Below are 22,862 nucleotides of genomic sequence, written 5' to 3'. Positions count from 1 at the left end.
TATTTTTGACTTAAGGATAATTGCTTTACACTGTTGTGTTGGTTTCTGCCATACATCAGCATGAACTAACCATAGGTATACACACATCCCCTCCCTCTCGAACCTCCCTCCCACCTCCTATCCAAGCCCAGTACTCTTAAAGTGCCATCTCGGACACACTGAAACAAAATATACAACCTAGAGGTGAAGAGGAAAACCATAGTTTTTTCATAACAATGTAAGCAGAGACTTCCCCAAATGATACCTGTCATGAAAACAACAGTGTCCAAGGTCTGATATGTGTCAGTCAAAGCTGATTCATTCCTTGAAAATAGAATTCCAGGGTCTTCCTGTCTTGAAAATAATACTAAAATAGCTTAGAATAATGTCTCAGAAAATGAAGGTCCCTCAATCGTGTCCAACTCTTTGCGACTCCATGGACTGTACAGTCCATGGAATTCTCCAAGCCAGAATACTGGAGTGGATAGCCTTTCCCTTCATGCTAATTAAGCATGAGCTGCCTATGTTTCTCTCTTCTTCCCAAAACTGTTAAAGCAAACAGCACAATGGATAACAGCACACCCTGGGTCCCCAGAGCACACAGGTACTCCAAATCTACTATTTGTCATTTGACCTCAGTAAGTTACTTTATCCTCTGTGCTCTTGCTTTCTCATCAGCAAATGGTAATAAAAGTCATATATCAAAGGGCTGTGAAATTAATTTATTTCATATGATGTGCAAAGAACAGTACCTGGCATATAATGAATACTCAACAATGTCAGCCACTTATAGTACTGAAGAGAGAACCTGTTTTAAAAACTGATCTTATTATCTAAGACGGATGATGACGCTGACATAAAGACACAAGAGAACACAGGCAAAGCGGAATACATTGTCATGCAACTAAGAATTTTTTTTTAAGGTAAATTATGTAACATCTGAAAGAATTTCTTCATATCCTAAATTCAAAAATTTAAATTCTATGCTAATGAAAACTGCAAGTTGACCTGGAAAAGAGTCTCCATTTTGCATAAGCATAACCTCACACTTTGGCTCCACCTCCCACCACAGTAACTCCCTGCAGTATTGCTATAGAACCATTTGAGCCCTTAATCCCATTCCGAGTTTCTAACATCAAAAATCTACCCATCAATCCCCAGTTTACCTACAGTAAATCCAACAGTGACCTCCTTAGGATTTTGTTCTCTGAACAACTCCAGGGTTCAGCTGAGCTGTACAATTACTGCCAACACCATTTAACCTAGATCACAGCCTTTTTTAAGATAACTGTAGAACTTAACCATTACTTTTGATACTGGTGCAACTGATTGATCAGTTAATAGAGAAATGACAGATGGACAGAGCCAAACAAGTAATTTACAAAGAAACTTGTGAAACCCAATGTTTTTGTGAACGAAGTCGGCCTGCCATTTGTTTTACAGAAACCAATGCATGACTAGTATCTTGGTTACGCTTCAGTATTATTATTGATTATAATCCAAAAATCTCTAAAGAAATTATTTATGCATGATTCTGTCTGTCCACTAGTTTTAAAAAAAGGAAAGGCATTGTACTATCATTTAAAAGAACACTAAGATAGGGTGCAAATGACTTACCTTTTGGATCCTCATTCAGGAAATAAAAGGTAAAAATTATTTCACAAATTATAGTGATTTTAAAAAGAAAAGAGGACAGCTTTACAAATATATGGTGAAATTTTACTGCTTTTAGCGGAGTTAAAACAGATAGGTATCGTGGCAACTAGATCACTAAAGTCAAGTTTCGGCCTTCGTTTCCTCTGTCAATATCTACCATTAGGATATGGTCTCAGATTCCAGAATTCTAAACACCCAAAAAGCTACTTAAATGTCTTTCTGTCATCCATGAATTTGTGTGTGGCCAATACTCATAAGACCACAAAAATTAAACTTCTATACAATCAGCATAAAATCAATAATACATAAGGCCAGTCATTCAAATTTAACATAAATATGTGAATTTCACTTGAAGTAGTGATAAGTATTCAAGATGTAACAAACAAAAAAATCTCATTCTGTTTTTATTGGCTAAAACTTAGTAAGTCAGAATTTATATTTCCAGCCAAGATGAAATTATACAGACCAGATTTACCATCCTCTCGCCAAACAACTGAAAAATAAGACAAAACATAAGGAACAACAGCTTTCAGGACACTGAACATTAGGCAACAAGGTACAGCCATCTCTGAGAGACAAGAAACAAAGTACACCTTATGGTTGCCCTAAATTAGTTCCTGGAGAGGACTTCCAGGAAAAGGTGCAGGAAGAGAGAACCTAGGCAGAGACTAGCAGTTCTGGGTTGAAGAGATGGAAGTAGAAAGTTGGGGAGACTAAGGGAAGCTAGAGAATATGGGCTCTAAGTACCAGAGAACAGTGAGCTGCACAGAAGAGAGAAGCCTGGATATCTCAAAAGAGTGCCTTGAGTCTCTAGCTGACTACTAATGCATGCAAGGAAAAAAGACATGCAAAAAAATCAGAGAAAACAATCCCTAAAGATTATACAGGGCAAGGAATGGTGCTTGTTCCAACAAGACAGAGTAGAAAACCACAGTATGTGAGTCATCACAAGAGTGCCTCAGTACTGGGAAATATTTACCCTAGACTAAACACCACATTGGTCCTGTCTAAAGCTTATAGTTTAGTCACTCAGTTGTGTCCAACTCTTTGCGACCCCATGGACTGCAGCACGCTTCAGGCTTCCCTGTACATCACCAACTCCTGCAGCTTGCTCAAACTCATGTCCATGAGTGGTGATGCCATCCAACCATCTCAATCTTTAATTGGATTAAAGATTCACTGAGCGTGGCCCCCCCCATCAGAACAAGACCCAGTCTCTCCCATCAGGAAGCTTCCATAAGCCTCTTATCCTTATCAGTGAGAAGGCAGACAGAATGAAAACCACAATCACAGAAAACTAATCAAACTGATCACAGCCTTGTCTAACTCAATGAAACTGTGAGCCATGCCGTGTAGGGCCACCCAAGATGGACAGGGTCATGGTGGAGAGTTCTGACAGAACATGGTCCACTGGAGAAGAGAATGGCAAACCACTTCAGTATTCTTGCCTCAAGAACCCCATGAACAGTATGAACTGTGGTACGGGAGAAGACTCTAAGAGTCCCTTGGACTGCAAGGAGATCAAACCAGCTAATCCTAAAGGAAATCAGTACTGAATATTCACTGGAAGGACTGATGCTGAAACTGAAAGAAGCTTAAAAGTGCCAGCCAAACGGATTAAACTGTTTCCAAGTAATTTCAACCTGACCTAGAACAAAACTTAGGAACATTTACAGGAATAAACAGGAACAGCCTTAAGTGTTAGTAGCTCAGTCATGTCTGACTCTTTGTGACCCAAAGACTGTAGCTTGCCAGGCTCCTCTGCCCATGGAATCCTCCAGGCAAGAATACTGGTGGATTGCCATTCCCTTCTCTAAGGGATCTTCCGCACCCAGGGACTGAACCCAGGTCTCCCTCACTGCAGGCAGATTCTTTACCATCTGAGCCACCAGAGAAGCCCATAAGCAGGAAAACTCAGACCCAAAAGGTAACATCTACAATGGCTAGCATCCAATGAACAACTACCAGGCATGCAAATATACGGAAAATTAAAACCCAAATCAGGATAAAAATCACTACGAACAAACTTAGGATAAAAAACATAACTATGAACAAAGCTAGTGGAGGTGATGGAATTCTAGTTGAGCTATTTCAAATCCTGAAAGATGATGCTGTGAAAGTGCTGCACTCAATATGTCAGCAAACTGAAAACTGGAAAATTGGAAAACTCAGCAGTGGCCACAGGACTGGAAAAGGTCAGTTTTCATTCTAGTCCCAAAGAAAGGCAATGCCAAAGAATGCTCAAATTACCGCACAATTGCACTCATCTCACATGCTAGGAAAGTCACGCTCAAAATTCTCCAAGCCAGACTTCAGCAATATGTGACCCGTGAACTTCCTGATGTTCAAGCTGGTTTTAGAAAAGGCAGAGGAACTAGAGATCAAATTGCCAACATCCGCTGGATCATGGAAAAAGCAAGAGAGTTCCAGAAAAACATCTATTTCTGCTTTATTGACTATGCCAAAGACTCTGACTGTGTGGATCACAATAAACTGTGGAAAATTCTGAAAGAGATGGGAATACAGACCACCTGACCTGCCTCTTGAGAAACCTATATGCAGGTCAGGAAACAACAGTTAGAACTGGACATGGAACAAAAGACTGGTTCCAAATAGGAAAAGGAGTATGTCATGGATGTATATTGTCACCCTGCTTATTTAACTTCCATGCAGAGTACATCATGAGAAATGCTGGGCTAGATGAAGCACAAGCTGGAATCAAGACTGCCGGGAGAAATATCAGTAACCTCAGATACGCAGATGACACCACCCTTATGGCAGGAAGTGAAGAGGAACTAAAGAGCCTCTTGATGAAAGTGAAAGAGGAGAGTGAAAAAGTTGGCTTAAAGCTCAACATTCAGAAAATGAAGATCATGGCATCTGGTCCCATCACTTCAGGGGAAATAGATGGGGAAACAGTGGAAACAGTGTCAGACTTTATTTTTGCAGATGGCGACTGCAGCCATGAAATTAAAAGACACTTACTCCTTGGAAGGAAAGTTATGACCAACCTAGATAGCATATTCAAAAGCAGAGATATTACTTTGTCAACAAAGGTCTGTCTAGTGAAGGCTATGGTTTTTCCAGTGGTCATGTATGGATATGACAGTTCGAATGTGAAGAAAGCTGAGCGCCCAAGAATTGATGCTTTTGAACTGTGGTGTTGGAGAAGACTCTGGAGAGTCCCTTGGACTGCAAGGAAATCCAGCCAGTCCATCCTAAAGGAGATCCGTCCTGGGTGTTCATTGGAAGGACTGATGCTGAAGCTGAAACTCCAATACTTTGGCCACATCATGCGAAGAGTTGACTCACTGGAAAAGACCCTTATGCTGGGAGGAATTGGGGACAAGAGGAGAAGGGGACAACAGAGGATGAGATGGCTGGATGGCATCACCGACTCAATGGACATGAATCTGAATGAACTCCAGGAGTTTGTGATGGACAGGGAGGCCTGGCATGCTGTGATTCATGGGGTCGCAGAGTCAGACATGACTGAGCAACTGAACTGAACTGAGGAGAAAAATCAATCAGAACCAATCCAAACATGGCAGGGAGAATTAGCAAACAAAAATATTAGAATAATTATTTCAGATATATTCTAGATATTCAAAGTCAGGGTAAGTATTAAACATGTTAATGGAGACATGAAAAATTAAAGTTCTTTTTAAAAGGCTCAAATCAAAATTCTAAACATTAAAACTATAATGAAGGAAATGAAAAATCTCACACTAAATGAAATTAATGACAGATTAAACGTGAGCAACTGAACTGAACTAAACTGAAACATGACAGACTAGTATCAGCAAACTTATAACAGTAAGCATCAGAAACTACCCAACCTGGATAAGGAGCTGTGGGACCACCTCAAGCGGCTATCACTCAGGTATAACTGGAGTCCCCAAGGAGCCGAGGAGAAACAAAAAAGTTTATTTGAAGAAATGATGGTCATAATTGTTCCAATTCTTACTAATACTATGAACCTACACATTCCATAAGAGCAGTGAGCCTCAAGACAAGAGACACAAACCACACCAATCCATATCACAGTCAAATAGGGATAAACAGAGTATCTTAAAAGCAACAGAGAAGGGGAAAAAAGGGCACATTAAGCACAACTGGGGAACAAAGAAAAGGAGGACAGCAGATTTCATCAGACACAAAGAATCCAGAGACCACTTCAGCAGCATATTTGAAGTAAGGAGAAAAAAATAACTCTTAACCTAAAATTCTCGCCTAGCAAAGATCTCTTCAAAAATGAAGGCAAAATAAAAATATTTTCATATATACAAATACCAAAAGAGCTTGTTCCTGTATCATCAGAAATGTTTTTAAAGCCCTATAAGCAGAAGAAAAATATCACCAGCTGAAAATCAAAATCTTCGTAAAGGAATAAAGATTGCTGGAAACGTAACTACATGGTAAAATACATGCAATGTATTGCAGGTCAACTGTACCTCAATAAAGCTGCTGGCTGGGGAAAAAACACACACATAATCTACAGGGCATAAAGGAAATGGCACATTCACACATCTGCTAAAAAAGAGTGAAAACTAGTATAACCTTTTTGGAGGATAATTTTAGCAAAACAATTAAAATTTTAAATGGTAATTGCTTTTATCCCAGAATTTCCACCTTTCAGGAAAGGTAAGAACTTTCATTACAATACTGTAATAAAATAATAAAAATTTGAAAATACCCAAACTATCAACAATTAGAATTATTACACAAATTATGGCACTACCATGCCAAAATTTAAAATGAGGCATATTTATCCTTAATAAAAAAGGCAGCTTACATTTAATAAATCAGATACTTAATAAAACTATGTCCACTGAGTATGATTTCTTTGTATATTTTCTATGCTGACTAGAAGCTATATATAGACTATATTAAAAATAAAATTATAACAAATCAATCAGAGCTTCTGATGGCATTTTCATAGTATCTCTGAACTCCTATCTTGATGCAGAAAGGTGTTAACCTACAAGCCAGTGTTTGATAATTCCCCAGAACCTACAAGCCAGTGTTTGATAATTCCCCAGAACAACACATTTAAATTAAGCATTCCCAGAATCTTATTGAGGTTAAAATTCTAACATATTAACCATTGTACTTACCTTATGAAATATTATATACTTAATTTACAACTGGGACTAGGTACTGGACTCGTCTCTCACAGAACAAGAGAGACTGGGATAAACCTCCTCACTCTTGATATTACCATGGGAGGATATACCATGGGAGGATATCACTAAGCATGTGAACTAAACATACCATTTGGTCCGAGACTTATGGGAATTTTGAATACTAAACATCTATTTTCAAAGCTACTTTAATTCAGGTATTGAATAACTTGAGGCTGCTGCTGCTAAGTTGCTTCAGTTGTGTCCAACTCTGTGCGATCCTATAGGTGGCAGCTCACCTGGCTCCTCCGTCCCTGGGATTCTCCAGGCAAGAATACTAAAATGGGTTGCCATTTCCTTCTCCAATGCATGCATGCATGCATGCTAGGTTGCTTCAGTCGTGTCCGACTCTGTGCAACCCTATGGACAGCAGCCCACCAGGCTCCTCCATCCACAGAATTCTCTAGTGGGTTGCCATTTCCTTCTCCAGCACCCTAAAATATACAATCGTCAAATAACAAAACTTCTGTAGCTTGCAGGTCCCTATTACCAAAGTCTAGACTCATTTAATGACCGATAATAAGCAAAGGTGGCTTCCAACATAGGAAATCAAGCAAGAGACAAATAAGGAATTCGGTGTTTCAGTCCAATTCAGTCGTTCAATCGTGTCTGACTCTGGGACCCGATGAACTGCCGCATGCCAGGCCTCCATGTCCATCACAAACTCCTGGAGTTTACCCAAACTCATGTCCATTGAGTCAGTGATGCCATCCAACAATTTCATCCTCTGTCATCCCATTCTCTTCCTGCTCTCAATCTTTCCCAGCATCAGGGTCTTTTCAAATGAGTCAGCTCTTCACATCAGGTGGCCAAAGTATTGGAACTTCAGCTTCAACATCAGTCTTTCCAATGAACACCCAGGACGGATCTCCTTGCAGTCCAAGGGACTCTCAAGAGTCTTTTCCAACACCACAGTTCAAAAGCATCAATTCTTCTGCACTCAGCTTTCTTCACAGTCCAACTCTCACATCCATACATGACTACTGGAAAAGCCATAGCCTTGACCAGACAGACCTTTGCTGACAAAGTAATGTCTCTGCTTTTTAATACACTGTCTAAATTGGTCATAACTTTCCTTCCAAGGAGTAAGCGTCTTTTAATTTCATGGCTGTAGTCACCATCTGCAGTGATTTTGAAGCCCAAAAAAATAAAGTCAGCCACTGTTTCCCCATCTATCTGCCATGAAGTGATGGGACCAGATGCCATGATCTTCATTTTATGAATGTTGAGCTTTAAGTCAACCTTTTCACTCTCCTCTTTCACTTTCATCAAGAGGCTCTTTAGTTCTTCTTCACTTTCTGCCATAAGGGTGATGTCATCTGCATATCTGAGGTTACTGATATTTCTCCTGGCAATCTTGATTCCACCTTGTGCTTCATCCAGTCCAGCATTTCTCATGATGTACTCTGCATATAAGTTAAATAAGCAGGGTGACAATATACATCCGTGACATACTCCTTTTCCTATTTGGAACCAGTCTGTTGTTCCATGTCCAGTTCTAACTCTTGCTTCCTGACCTGCATATAGGTTTCTCAAGAGGCAGGTCAGATGGTCTGGTATTCCCATCTCTTTCAGAATTTTCCACAGTTTATTGTGATCCACACACTCAAAGGCTTTGGCATAGTCAATAAAGCAGAAATAGATGTTTTTCTGGAACTCTCTTGCTTTTTCCACGATCCAGCAGATGTTGGCAATTTGATCTCTGGTTCCTCTGCCTTTTCTAAAACCCCAGCTTGAATATCTGGAAGTTCACAGTTCACATATTGCTGAAGCCTGGCTTGGAGAATTTTCAGCATTACTTTGCTAGTGTGTGAGATGAGTGCAATTGTACGGTAGTTTGAGCATTCTTTGGCGTTGCCTTTCTTCGGGATTAGAATGAAAATTGACCTTTTCCAGTCCCGTGGCCACTGCTGAGTTTTCCAAATTTGCTGGCATATTGAGTGCAGCACTTTCACAGCATCATCTTTTAGGATCTGAAATAGCTCAACTGGAATTCCATCACCTCTACTAGCTTTGTTCATAGTGATACCTCCTAAGGCCCACTTGACTTCACATTCCAGGATGTCTGGCTCTAAAGAACCACAAAATTAAACTGAAAACTGACTTAATAAACTGATTATCCAACTGCATTTTACTGTATCTCAATATTCTTTTAATTAAGAGACATGAAGCCATCCAAAATTTGTTTTAGCTTTGGGGGAACTTGTAGATGCTAAGTCACTTAAGTTGTGTCCAACTCTTTGCAAGCCTATGGAATGTAGCTTGCCAGGTTCCTCTGTCAATGGGATTCTCCAGGCAAGAATACTGGGGTGGGTTATCATGTCCTCCGCCAGGAGACCTTCCCAACCCAGGGATCGAACCTGGCGTCTCTTAGTCTCCTGCACTGGCAGGCAGGTTCTTTACCATTAGTGCCACCTGGGAAGGGCATACTTCCATATTAGAGTTGCTGCTGCTGCTAAGTCGCTTTACTCGTGTCTCACCCTGTGTGACCCCATAGATGGCAGCCCATCAGGCTCCCCATCCCTGGGATTCTCCAGGCCAAGAATACTGGAGTGGGTTGCCATTTCCTTCTCTAGCTCATGAAAGTGGAAAGTGAAGTCGCTCAGTCACGCCCAACTCTTAGTGACCCCATGGACTGCAGCCTACTAGCCTCCTCCATCCATGGGGTTTTCCAGGCAAGAGTACTGGAGTGGGTTGCCATTGCCTTCTCCGATATTAGAGCTGCTGCTGCTGCTGCTAAGTCGCTTCAGTCGTGTCAGACTCTGTGCAACCCCATAAGGGAAAAAGAGGAGTGCAGAAAAGTGCAAATACACAGAAGTGTGCATGCATACACACATACAAGCATGCCAGGCACTCACAGCAGCAAACAGTGAGAGACTTTCCTAAGGGGGAAAATATATATATATATCTAGAGATGAAAGTCAGTGCTATAAACTGAACAGTTTCTTCCATCTCATATTCTTTCTCCCTTGTCAAACTTAAAAACCAAGTTTTAATCAGACTAATTAAGGGAACTGAAGGTTCTTAGTCATAAGTTCTAATGACTTCTGGTAAGTATTCATCTATATTTTCTTTTAATTTCAGAATGGTTTCACTTTTATTAAATTTTTTAATTTATTTTTGATATAAGGTGAAAAGTTAGAATCTACTTTTGTTTTTCTCTAAATCTTGGTTATCCAAGTATAACTTACTGAAATGACTTTAATATCCCCAATGATCTACAATGCTACGTTTATATGATGCAAACAGTCAGATATCAGTATTTTTACACTGATCAACTAATCATACACATGGATAGTTCTATTTCTGAGACACCTAGTCTATTAAATGCATTACTTGTTTCATTCTAATACTAATACTGGAAAAATGATTTTTGCATGTATGACTTATAATAACGATATCATAGACAAATGCAACTATTTTATACATGGTTCCTGGCACAAAATTGATGTCACTGTAGCTTTTAAAATCTGCCATGGATTCCAATTAAAATAGTATTAGTAGTACTACAATAGTACATGGTTTTTTTAAGATTTTATTTTTTGGAACAGTTTAAGGTTCACAGAAAATTTAGCAGAAAAGTATAGAGTTTCCAAATAACCTCTGCCCCTATAGTACATGCTTTATAATTATTTCTTTGGCTGCCCTGAGTCTTAGTTGTAGTACATGGGATTTTCGATCTTCATTGCAGCATCTGGGATTATTAGTTGCTACATGTAAACTCTTAGCTCCAGCATGTGGGATCTAGTTCCCTGAACAGGGATCAAACCTGGGGCCCCTGCACTGGGATCACGGACTCTTAGCCACTGGATCACCAGAGGAGTCCCAGTACACGCTTTTTTTCATTTAACCATTCTCCATACATTGTTAAGATTTAAAAATCTACACTAAGCCATATTACAAATCAGTACATATGCACACACATGCATAGAGTTAACAGAGTCTGAAAGTGAAAGTCACTCAGTTGTGTCCAACTCTTTTTAACCCCACAAACTATACAGTCCATGGAATTCTCCAGGCCAGAATACTGGAGTGGGTAGCCTTTCCCTTCTCCAGGGGATCTGCCCAACCCAGGGATCAAACCCAGGTCTCCCGCATTGCAGGCGGATTCTTTACAAGGGGTATCAATGAGAAAAACATATTCAGTGATTGTTACTTACAAACAATGTCCTGTTAATTTTATAAAGAAACTGTTTTTTTCACTTTCACTTTCACTAGTAACTGGGAAAAACTACTACACAAAAGTAAAAATAAACTTTCAGAATACTAATTTGAGCTCTTCAGTATATTATCACTCTTAAATAGAGTATAATATATTTTAATGAACACAGAAATTTTAATTCGCATTAAGATAAAACACCATGAAAGCACAATGCAAACAATTATTCACATAAATATTTATTGAGTATCTATTATGAACTGGACTTCGTTCTGAGTGGTGAGAACACAGAAGTTTGAAACCACCAAAAATTCCTACCCTCAAAGAATATACTTCCTAGCATGTGGAACCCAGAAATAAATGAATTAAATTAAAAGTATACTGTTACTTGAAACAAGGTTGACTTTTTAAGAAGAGAATAAAAATATATAAATATTTAATTATTTTTTTAATTAAAGGGCAAATAAACCATAAAGTCAGGGGGGTTACCTCTAAAAGAAATGGAAGAAAAATGATATATGACACAGAGATAGAAGCTATACTTCTTGCATAAACTCTGTTTTACAGATATTACTGTAGAATCAAATAAATGTCTTTTATAATTATTAAAAAATGAATTTTAAAATCTAAACCCTAAAATCACAAGTAAAATAAAACAAACAAATCTGTTCTATCTAGTTTGTAGCATAACAACATAGGAACTATCTTCCAATGATTTTAATCATGTATCTCCGGTGGGATATACCTTATGGACAAAAACAAGAATTAAAAGAGAAAGGGTTTAAACTGCTTTTAGTAATCACATCTTGGAGTTAATATTAGTACTATTATCCTGAGACTGGTGGGTACCTACTGTGGAATAATTCTAGTGAGTAATTATGCTGGTATTAAGCACAAAGAGTTTCAATGGGATTACAGGGGTAAAATCAGTAAAGTTAAATAAAAATCCCATAGTACTAAAGTTGAATCTTAAGTCTCAAGCTGAATTCATAGTATCACCTTTAGTGAAAAACACACACACACACACACACACACACACACACACACACACACACAATAAAATCTTTCTTACTCTGTCCACTGAAAGAACATTTAGGAACAATGACTAACAGCACTGCTAGCACCTTAACTATGGTCTGTCAGAAATTGTTTTCCAATAAAAACAATCACGTCCCCTAAAGAAATGGCTAAAGAAACTGGAAATCTGGAGCCAGCTATGTACAAGCAGAGCCTGGAAAACTTACTACAGCGGAAACCAAGAAACCTATCAAAGTCTGCTTGTACACGCGTGCTACGTCACTTCAGTCAATCCGATTCTGTGGACTGTCGCCCCTCTGTCCGTGGGATTCTCCAGGCAAGAATACTGAAATAGGTTGCCATGCCCTCCTCCAGGAGATCTTCCCAATCCAGGGACAGAACCTATGCCTGTTACGTACAACCTGCATTGGCAGACAGGTTCTTTACCACTAGTGCCACCTGGAAAGCCTACTCGGGTTGGGGCAAAAAGACCCAGTGCAAGATTAAATAAGCTTCAAATATTTATAAGGTCAAATATTGGCACAATTTAAACAACAGAACAGATGATAACAATCATAACAGCCTGAAATTCATTTAAATCTATGAATTCATGATACTACACACACACACACACACACACACACACACGCACACACATACACGCACACACATACTTCTCTTTTATCTCCTTTGGAGAACTCTTGGAAAATACCTAGTTATTTTTAAAATCTATAAATAAGAGGAAGGAATCAAGGATTTATCCAGCCTTTCCCACATAAACAGGAACTCCAACAACTGATATACTGAAATTTTTCTCTAAAGAAGTATTTCAGTTAGCAAGAAAGGAGAATGACATTAAAATATCAGCATTCTGCAGCCTCTAATAGGTTAATGCATCTCAGATATGAACAGTAATAGTGAAAAAAATCACAAAACATTAAAGATGATGCAAATTTTGGGAGGCCAGTCAATGCTTCTTATATACACTGCTTCAACAATAATTTCATTGTTAGAAATGAAGACAACTGAGACAAGATCTGAGTCAGGCAGAAAATCAGTAATAAATTTTGAACAACTGAAGTCTAAGAAATGCTGGGCCAGATGACTCACAAGCTAGACTCAAGACTGCCGGGAGAAATATCAACAACCTCAGATATGCAGATGATACCACTTTAATGGCAGAAAGTGAAGAGAAACTAAAGAGCCTCTTGATGAAGCTGAAAGAGGAGCATGAAAAAGCTGGCTTAAAACTCAACATTCAAAAAACTAAGATCATGGCATCCGGCCTTATCATTTCATGGCAAATTGATGGGGAGAAAGTAGAAACAGTGTCAGATTTCATTTTCTTTGGCTCCAAAATCAATGGGGACAGTGTCTGCAGCCACGAAATTAAAATACGCTTGCTCATTGGAAGAATAGCTATGACAAACCTAGACAGTGTATTAAAAAGCAGAGACATCACTTTGCTGACAAACGTCTGTATAGTCAAAGCTATGATTTTTTTCAGTAGTCATGAATGGATGTGAGGGTTGGACCATAAAGAAGGCTGAGTGCTGAAGAACTGATGCTTTCCAGCTGTGGTGACAGAGAAGACTCTTGAGTCTCCTTGGACAGCAAGGAGATCAAACCAGTCAATCCTAAAGGAAATTAACCCTGAATATTAATTGGAAGGACGGTGGCTGAAGCTGAAGCTCCAACCCTTGGGCCACTTGGTGCCAACAACTGATTTATCAGAAAAGACCCTGATGCTGGGAAAGACCGAGGGCAAGAGGAGAAGGGGACGACAGAGGATGAGATGGTCGCATGGCATCACTGACTCAATGGAAGTGAGCTTGAGCAAACTCAGGGAAATAGTGAAGGACAGAGAATTCTGGCACGCTGCAGTTCATGAGGTCACAAAGAGTCAAGACACGACTTAGCAACTGAACAACAACATAAGTCTGAACGTACTATTAGACATCCAAAACAGGTATCGATGCAGTTGGATATATAAAACCAGAACTTAGGATACCAATCAGTAAAAGGTATTTGAAAGCCTTGAAATGAGGAAGTAAGTATACTTTACCATCAAGGAGATGAGTATGAACAGGCAAAGAGGTATAAACACTAAGTTCAGAGCACTCCAACATTAGGCAGTCAGGGAGATGAAGAGAAAATCAGCAAAGAAAGTGAAAAGAAGCAACCAATATAGAAGAAAATAAGGGAAGTGTGGCTGCATGGAAGCAAGCGAAAATTTCATGTTTAAAAAGGAAAGCATGTGTAACTATTTCATGATACCAAAAAGTGATGTAACGATTGACAAGTGACCACTGCATAGCAATATAGACATCTCTGGTGAGCAAGAGGCAAGAGTTTACAGGAGTTCCAAAAACAACAAGATGAGAGAAGTACTACACAAGACCTTTCATGGGATCTTGTTGTAAAGGAAGGAGAAAGTAATTGAGCAGTAACCAAAGGGAAAAGTACAGTCAAGAGTTTTTATTTGCCTGTGGTGATAAGGTGGGAAAATAACGGCAGGTTTGAGTCAGATGAGAAAAGTCCAGTAAAAAATGGAAAATGTGGTTCTTGAAGGAGAGAAAAGTGCTGAAGAGTGACAAAGAGTAGATGAGATTGAATGCCTAAGTGCATGAATTCAATTTTTGCCAAGAGCACAAATAGTGAATCCACAGTAATAGTAGAGATATAGAATTTATAGATACGAATGCAGGTGGATGAACCCTCCTTTCAAATACACTGCAACGTGTGGCAAATAAACCAGCAATGGGAAGTTAAAGGAAAATTACTGGCCAGTTTCACTTAATAGATTTAAAGCAGCACAAAGATTTTTCATCTTCTACAAAAGAAAATGAGAATTTCAAAATCAGAATCAAAATGTTCTGTATCTCAAATGGGGTGGTAAATACATGGGTGTATTTTTGTTGTTACTGTTCAGTCGCTAAGTTGTGTCCACTCTTTGGGACCCCATGAACTGCAGCGTGCCAGGCCTCCATGTCCCTCAACATCTCCCAGAGTTCACCCAAGTGCATGTCCATTGCATCAGTGATGCCATCCAACCATCTCATCATCTGCCACCCTCTCTTTTTGCCTTCAATCTTTCCCAGCATCAGGATCTTTTCCAATGAATCAGCTGTTTGCATCAGGTAGCCAAAGTACTGGAGTTTTAGCTTTAGCATCAGCCCTTCCAATGAGTATTCAGGGTTGATTTTCCTTAATATTGACTGGTTTGAGCTCCTTGCTGTCCAAGGGACTTGCAAGAGTCTTATCCAGCACCACAATTTGAAAGCATCAATTCTTTGGCACTCAGCCTTCTTTATGATCCAACTCACACATCTGTACGTGACTAGTGGAAAGACCATAGCTTTGACTATACGGACCTTTGTGGGAAAAGTGATGTCTTTGCTTTTTAATACACTGTCAAGGTTTGTCACGGGCTTCCCTGGTAGCTCAGCTGGTAAAGAATCCGCCTGCAATGAAGGAGACCCCAATTCAATTCCTAGGTCAAGAAGATCCCCTGGAGAAGGGATAGGCTACCCACTCCAGTATTCTTTGGCTTCCCTGGTGGCTCAGAGAGTAAAGAATTTACCTGTAATTCAGGAGGCCTGGGTTCGATCCTTGAGTTGGGAAGATTCCCTGGAGAAGGGCATGGCAACCCACTCCAGTATTCTTGTCTGGAGACTCTCCATGGACAGAGGAGTCTAGTGGACTACTGTCAGTGGGGCTGCAGAGAGTCTGACACGACTGAGCGACTAAGCACCCACACACTAGGTTTGTCATAGCCTTCCTTCCAAGAAGCAAGCATCTTCTAATTTCACGGCTGCAGTCAACATTTGCAGTGATTTTGGAGCCCAAGAAGAGAAAATCTGTCACTGCTTCTACTTTTTCCCCTTCTGTTTGCCACGAAGTAATGGGACCAGATGCCATGATCTTAGTTTTTTACAATGCTGAGTTCTAAGCTAGCTTTTTCACTCTCCTCCTTCACCCTCATCAAAAGGCTCTTTATTTCCTCTTCACTCTCTGCTGTTAGAGCGGTATCACCTGTATATCTGAGGCTGCTGATATTTCTCCCAGCAATCTTGATTTTAGCTTGTTAACTCACCCAGCCAGGCATTTCACATCATATACTCTACATGTAAGTTAAATAAACAGGGACAATATACAGTCTTGTCTTACTCCTTTCCCAATTTTGAGCTAGTCAGTAGTTTCATGTAAGGTTCTAACTGTTGCTTCTTGACCCACATATAGGCTTCAGGAGACAGGCAAGATGGTCTGGTATTCCCATCTCTTAAGAATTTTCCAGTTTGTTGTGATCCACATAGTCAAAGGCTTTATCATAGTCAATGAAACAGAAGTAGATGTTTTTCTGGAATTCCCGTGCTTTCTCTATGATCTAACAAATGTTGACAATTTGATTTCTGGTTCCTCTGCCTTTTCTAAATCCAGCTTGTTCATCTGGAAATTCTTGGTTCACGTACTGATGAAGTCTAGCTTGAAGGATTTTGAGCATTATCTTGCTAGCGTGTGAGATGAGTGCAATTGTATGGTAGTTTGAACATTCTTTGGCATTGCCCTTCTTTGGAATTAGGATGAAAACTGACCTTTATCCAGTCCTGTGGCCACTGCTGGGTTTTCCAAATCTGCTGACATATTGAGTGCAACACTTTAACACCATCATCTTTTAGTATTTTAAATAGCTCAGCTGGAATTCTATCACCTCCACTAGTTTTATTGGCAGTAATGCTTCCTAAAGCCCACCTGAATTCACACTCCAGGATGTCTGGCTCTAGATGAGTGACCACACCATCATGGTTATCTGGGTCATCACACATTTGTCAAAAATCATCAAAGTGTATATTTTAAATCTCTGCATTGAATTGAATGTAAAGCATACCGCAAATATTTAAACAATCAAGAATGTTAGGAAACTCTCTGTCTTATATGCACAATTTTACTCACTTAGAAGATTTAAATGTACTGCTGATATCTCACAATCATTAAGAAAACCAACCTTTAAGAGATTTCATTAATTTGCAATATGATTCTTAAACACCTTTTTCTATCGTTTGTAGTTTTCAACTATAGAAAAGGGAGTAGAGGAAGAGGTAAAGATATCTCTATCAGTGAGACTCAGGGTCGTAACTGTAATCCATTTCTTTTGACGAAGACAATCCCATATGAGTACTCAGAGAATGTCGGGTTTTTTGGCATCCTTTTATAGCCTACAGAAAGAGTTCAATTTCCCTCAACACACATATGCTAAGTAACTAATATGGTACAGGTAAAATACAAAGAGTTGACTGAAAGAAGGAAATAAAATGAAAATAAGAGTCAAGCTAAACTATAAGCGAACAAATACCCCAAGGGAAAAACACAGTGCAACGAAACGGATTATTCTGGCTTAGAAAACAGACAGGAAAAAATACAAAAAAAAAAAAGAAAAGAAACAGGAAAGACTTTATATGGACTAAGTCCTATTTCAGCTAAATCTTAAAATAAATCTTAAGAAACTGGATATAATTTGATATGCAAAATGGAACAAGAGGACGTCCCTGTGGTCCAGTGGTTAACATTCTTGTGCTATCGATGCAGGAGGCATGGATTCGATCCCTGGTCAGAGAAGTAAGATTTCACGTGCCACGTGGTGCAGCCAAAAGTTTAAAACAAACAAACAAAAAAATGGAACAAGAAGAGATTGTGAGAAATCATGAGTGCAGTGCCTTGTAAGCATAAGAATACAGGATGTGTACAAGACAGCTGTCTGTCAATAGTTCACTTTGGGAAGAGTAAAGAGTATGTAAAGAAGCTGCATGGCAAATGGTAAGGAGAAAAGGGTAGATTATGAACGGACTGCAAAAGATCTTGAACATTATTCATCATCTAGGTCATAATCTTAAGTGCTAAAGGATTCCAGCTATCTTCAAAAAGAACTAAATTACGGTAATTATTTTGTAGGCCCACAACTAAGGGAAAGATTTGTGGATTCCTAGGCCTGCCTGGCTACGAGTAGACTACGGGTTCTTAATTTTTCTCTATTAGCTTTCCCACTCTATGAACTAACATTTCAACCTCTAAATTCCTTCTTTGGGAAGATAAACATCAGTAGGCCATCATTATGACTTAAACAAAGCCTGTAAGAACCACCTGCCCTAGGGCTACCTAACAATTCAGTCTTTCACCTTATTTGTACATGAACAAGACAATCAAGCCTTGGAAATGCTCATGCAAGACCAAGGGATAAACACAGGCCTATTGCCTATTATAGCACAGAACTCAGTTCAGTTGTTTGTGCCTCTTCCAACTGCCTTAAGGCTACAGCTGCAGCAGTAAAGTCAGTAGAAGCCTCCAATTTAATCCTAGGAAATGATATTTACTTAGAAACTCCACATGCTGTCCAAAGTCTTAATTCTGAACTGACTCAGAATTTCTCTGCAAGCAGTCTAAGGGTTTACAAGTGCCTTCTGCTTTCATCACCTAATCTGCATCTTAAATGCTACAGTGTTATTAATTCTGCTTCATTAGTACCCTTGCCTGATAAGAGTGAACCCCATGACAATGAGATAATAACATCCCGTTTTGTGACAGCAATTTATGAGATGCTCCTTTGACTAATCTTGATCTAATTTTGTCTGTTGATAGACCATACTGTAAAAATGAAAGTGGGAATTTCCCAGCTGGCTATGCTATCACTACTTGATATCAACTACTTGAGAGGGGAAACCTCCCACAAGCTAAATGAGTCCAACAAGCAGAGCTCCATGCCCTTACCAGAAAAACGCAAATTATCAGGAGAACAAGTTATTAATATTTATACTGACAGCTGGTGTGCCTTTAGGATCATCTATGATTTGGGGACGTTACAGAAACAAAGGGGTTTTCTTATATCCTCTGAGACTTCAATCAAAAATGGACAAGTAGATGACCTTCTTGCTACTGTTCTCTTACCTTCTAAATTGTATCAAAATTGAGGCTCACACTAAAAGGACTGAACCTGGCTATTGGGAAAATGTCCTGGCTGATTTTCATGTACAGGCAGCAGCAAGGTCTATAAAGGTCATGGTACATGTAGATAAAGTCTATTCTGTTTCTGCAAAAACTGACCACGTGCTGCCATATTTCTGCCATCCTGATGTCCTTACAACATGGAAACAATCTGTTCCTAAATAGGAGAAACCACAATGGGCAAATACTGGTTACAAACTGAATGACTAGTTGGGGCTATGGAAACCCAACCAAGAACCAGAGCTGCTTGGTTCTTCCTGACTCCCTGGCAAACCCCATCTTTCGGTTTTTACATCCCTTTACCAACCATGGTACAATTATGGTGACTCAGACTATGAATAAACGTGCATGAGGACACATCTGTAAGACTGTGAAAACAGTCTACTACCAGTGTCGGACCTGTCAGGTCCACTCCTGGGAAACTACTCAACTGCCACCTTGAATGACTTATCAGTATGCTTTTGTTAGTGTATGTATGTTTTTCAGATGACTTGAAGCCTTCCTTAGCCACAAGGCTAATGTCCTCACAGTGGAAGAGAAAGTGTTAGAAAACATGGGTCCCACTAGGGTCTATCTCCCACAACCTCCAGCGATCAAGGAACTCACTTCACTAGGCAAATTATACAACCCTGAACAAAAAACACTGCAAAACTCACCAAAACTACTGGCCTCCTTTGGCCTAAGGTACTGCTTCTTGGTTGGGGTCTGCTGCTGTACTCCTTTTAGGAAACAAACTACTCCATATAAACTATTGGTATACAACTTTTTGATCCCTTTATCACATGCTAATATGATCAACTATTATAATATCTTATGCTAAAGCCTATTATCAACAGGTTAAAAAAGCTTTCCCAGATCCCAATTTAAAGGATCCTGTAGGTCATAGTCTGGATCCTGATAACTGAGTATTCTGGAAATAGCATCAGAGGAAGACAACCCCTAAGCCCCACTGGAAGGGACCTTATCAAGTGCTTCTGAGCACTGACACTACAGTGAAACTAGAAAGCATTAAAACTTGGGTACACGTTTCACGGCTGAAGGCTCCACCTGACATCAGGTCCTGTACAAGCACTGGAGATCCACAAATCAAACTGACCAGTTAGAGAAGTTGCCAACATCAAGGTAGACTACTTCCATCCAAGCTGCTAGGTCAAGACTTCATACTTTACTAAACACGAAACGCTTGCTTCTTCTCTTTCTTTCCTTTACTCTGCTACTGGCCTATAAAGATAAAGCCATCATCCATATCTCCCAAGCCACTGCTAACAGAGGTAACCTTTCAGACTGCTGAATTTCATTTCAAAAAATTCCAATTTGTCCATGATGCTAGAGACCCCCTCATCCTCCCAATTTTCTGTCTGTTCCCAATGTCAACATAAACTACAAACAAGGGAAGAAGGCTGGAAGGAAGGAAGGAAGGAAGAAGGGAGGGAATGAACAAACTACAATCAAACCCCCTGGAAGTCAGAGTCCAAATTTTATAGCCAGAACATCCACAGCCTTGTTCTAACCTTTCTCCAATTATAATTGTACTTTCTCAAATACCTATACAAATCACGGTACATTTGCACCTGCATGTTCTTAGGATCATTTAAACTGGACCTACTCTCAATCACAGAAAAAATCTTACCAGCAGCACCCACCTTTGCAAGGAATTTAGAACTTTTTTTTTTTTAATTTCAGGCTAGGAGATTTACTTCTCAAATTCACTGAAAACCTAACTGACCCATGGCTTGGAACAGACAAATGGATCCATTAACAGTACCACTTTCACAGGAGTAGTCTGTGCCTTGACAGGATTTATCTTTGTCAGTGCTGATTATCATTCTCCTTGGACTTATGAATGCCTACATGGCTGGCACATAACTTAGCAATGCCTCTTAGGTGAGCTAACTGCAGCCCTAACCGTCCACAGTCAAAGTGAAATACCTCATTGGTCAACTCCCCTGAATTTACATCGACAAGTTAGAAGGAATCTAACAGGAGGCATTCATGATCCAGGATTTGCTTCCTTTGGCAGGTCCCTACTTCCTTCCTTGGTTAGAAAGTGAAAGTGAAGTCACTCAGTCATGTCCAACTCGTCTCGACCCCATGGACTATAGTCTACCAGGTTCCTCCGTCCGTGGAATTTTCCAGGCAATAATACTGGAGTGGGTTGCCATTTCCTTCCCCAGGGGACCTTCCCAACCCAGGGATTGAACCCGGGTCTCCCTCATTTGATCCTTTACCATCTGAGCCACCTTGGTTAGAAGTGAGTACAAATCTGAGGCTCTGATAAAGAACCTCTCCTTTACTCTTGAAGATACTACAGAATCTGCTGCAAAAGCAGACTGCAGTGTCCAACAAAAATCCTTAACTCTCTGGCCAAAGTTGTTTGATGGCAGGTGTTCAACAAAAATCCTTAACTCTCTGACCAAAGTTGTTCATGGTAATGGGATAGCCCTTGGTTATCTTTTAGCTGAGCAAGAAGGTGCCTGTGCTGTGGCTAACACCACCTGCTTAACCTAGGTTAACACTCCTGGGGGAGCCGAAACTCAACAATGTAAGATCACTGAACAAGCCACTTGGCTTAACGAAGTGACTCTTTCAACCAAGTCTGTCTTTGACTTATTTGAATCTGAGTGGTTTGGGTCTTGCGGACCATGGCTTCAAAATCAACTCCAGATATTAAGAATTATCCTTGTAATAACCATAGTGTCTCCCTGGTATGCTGCATTCTCTCAAAACCTTTAAGTGGATGTTCATAGCTACTAACCACTAAACAAGTGCTCTCCCTAAGACTGGAATATCAGAAAAGGAATGAAGAGAATGACCAACTTAAAAAATGTGAACCTGAACCTGTCAACACCACACAGAGGGTCAGCAAAAACAGCTAGAATTTCAGAGCAGTAGCTGGCAGAGACACTAACACCTTAAATTTTGATTACACCTCTCAGGCTGAAGTCTGATCAAAAAGGGAGAACTGTTAAAGTCAACGGGCCCATTATGAAGTCACTTATGCTAAGCCCCACATCACTAAACCAAGACAATACTTAATTACAGTTTCACCCTCTCCCAGGAATGGAATCTTAATTCAGTCAATCAGGAATCACCTGGTCAGCACTACCGAGGTAAGCTGTTTGACAGACACTTACTGTCCCCTCTTAAAGGAAAGCGACCTTGACACAACCAATCCGCATCTTTGTTCTGCTCCTTTCTGCCTAGCAGGCTAAGAACACTGGATAAGTCCAAAGGAGAATTTAGACTGAATTCTTCACATACAAAAAAATGACGGAAAGCCAGCAAACTACAAAAAAAAAAAAAACTAAAAAGCAATGAAAGGGTCAGCAAGTATTAATACAGAAAATATTGTTAAACTACATTATTTCTAAAGAACAGACAGAGAGAGAGAGATCACTTAACTCTACGAAAAAGTAACAGAAAAATGCTCAAGTCTCTGCCATGTTACTAGAAAACAAATTATACCATGTAAAAGGACTTAAGATGATAAACTAAACTGAAATAGATCCAATCAAGCTTTGCTAACAGAACAAACCTTGGCACAAACTTAGATCAGTTTAACAACAACTTAGTAAAGGAGCAAGACAAAGATAAAGATAAGCCGTACAACGGGAACCTGCGATAAGACACACAGTGAGGTGACTATGCTGCTCCACTTGCCTGGGGCACCCCTCACTCACAACTGCCGCCCTCGTGTGACTCATATGACCTCCTTTCATTCTGAAAAGGATTTCAGTTTGGATGATGAATCATATGGTCATCCTGTCCATAATCACAATAAACAGCAGACAGAGTTAATGTTCCAGCAAAGGTACAATTTTATCTAATTCATTTGTGAAATGGGAATAAATAGGTTCTGTACCCACTGGAAC

At 39.7% G+C, this 22,862-nt stretch overlaps 1 protein-coding gene across 2 annotated transcripts in view; it reads right to left on the bottom strand.

The window, feature by feature from the left end:
• The window catches only part of STIM2 (stromal interaction molecule 2), a 184,083-nt gene that overhangs the window by 70,925 nt on the left and 90,296 nt on the right, over window positions 1-22,862 (bottom strand). The window lies entirely within an intron of this gene.

The sequence above is a fragment of the Ovis aries genome, chromosome 6 (assembly GCF_016772045.2).
Source record: "Ovis aries strain OAR_USU_Benz2616 breed Rambouillet chromosome 6, ARS-UI_Ramb_v3.0, whole genome shotgun sequence".
NCBI lineage: Eukaryota > Metazoa > Chordata > Mammalia > Artiodactyla > Bovidae > Ovis > Ovis aries.
The sequence above is the reverse complement of the archived record's forward strand: the minus strand, read 5'-3'. Positions and strand labels throughout refer to the sequence as shown.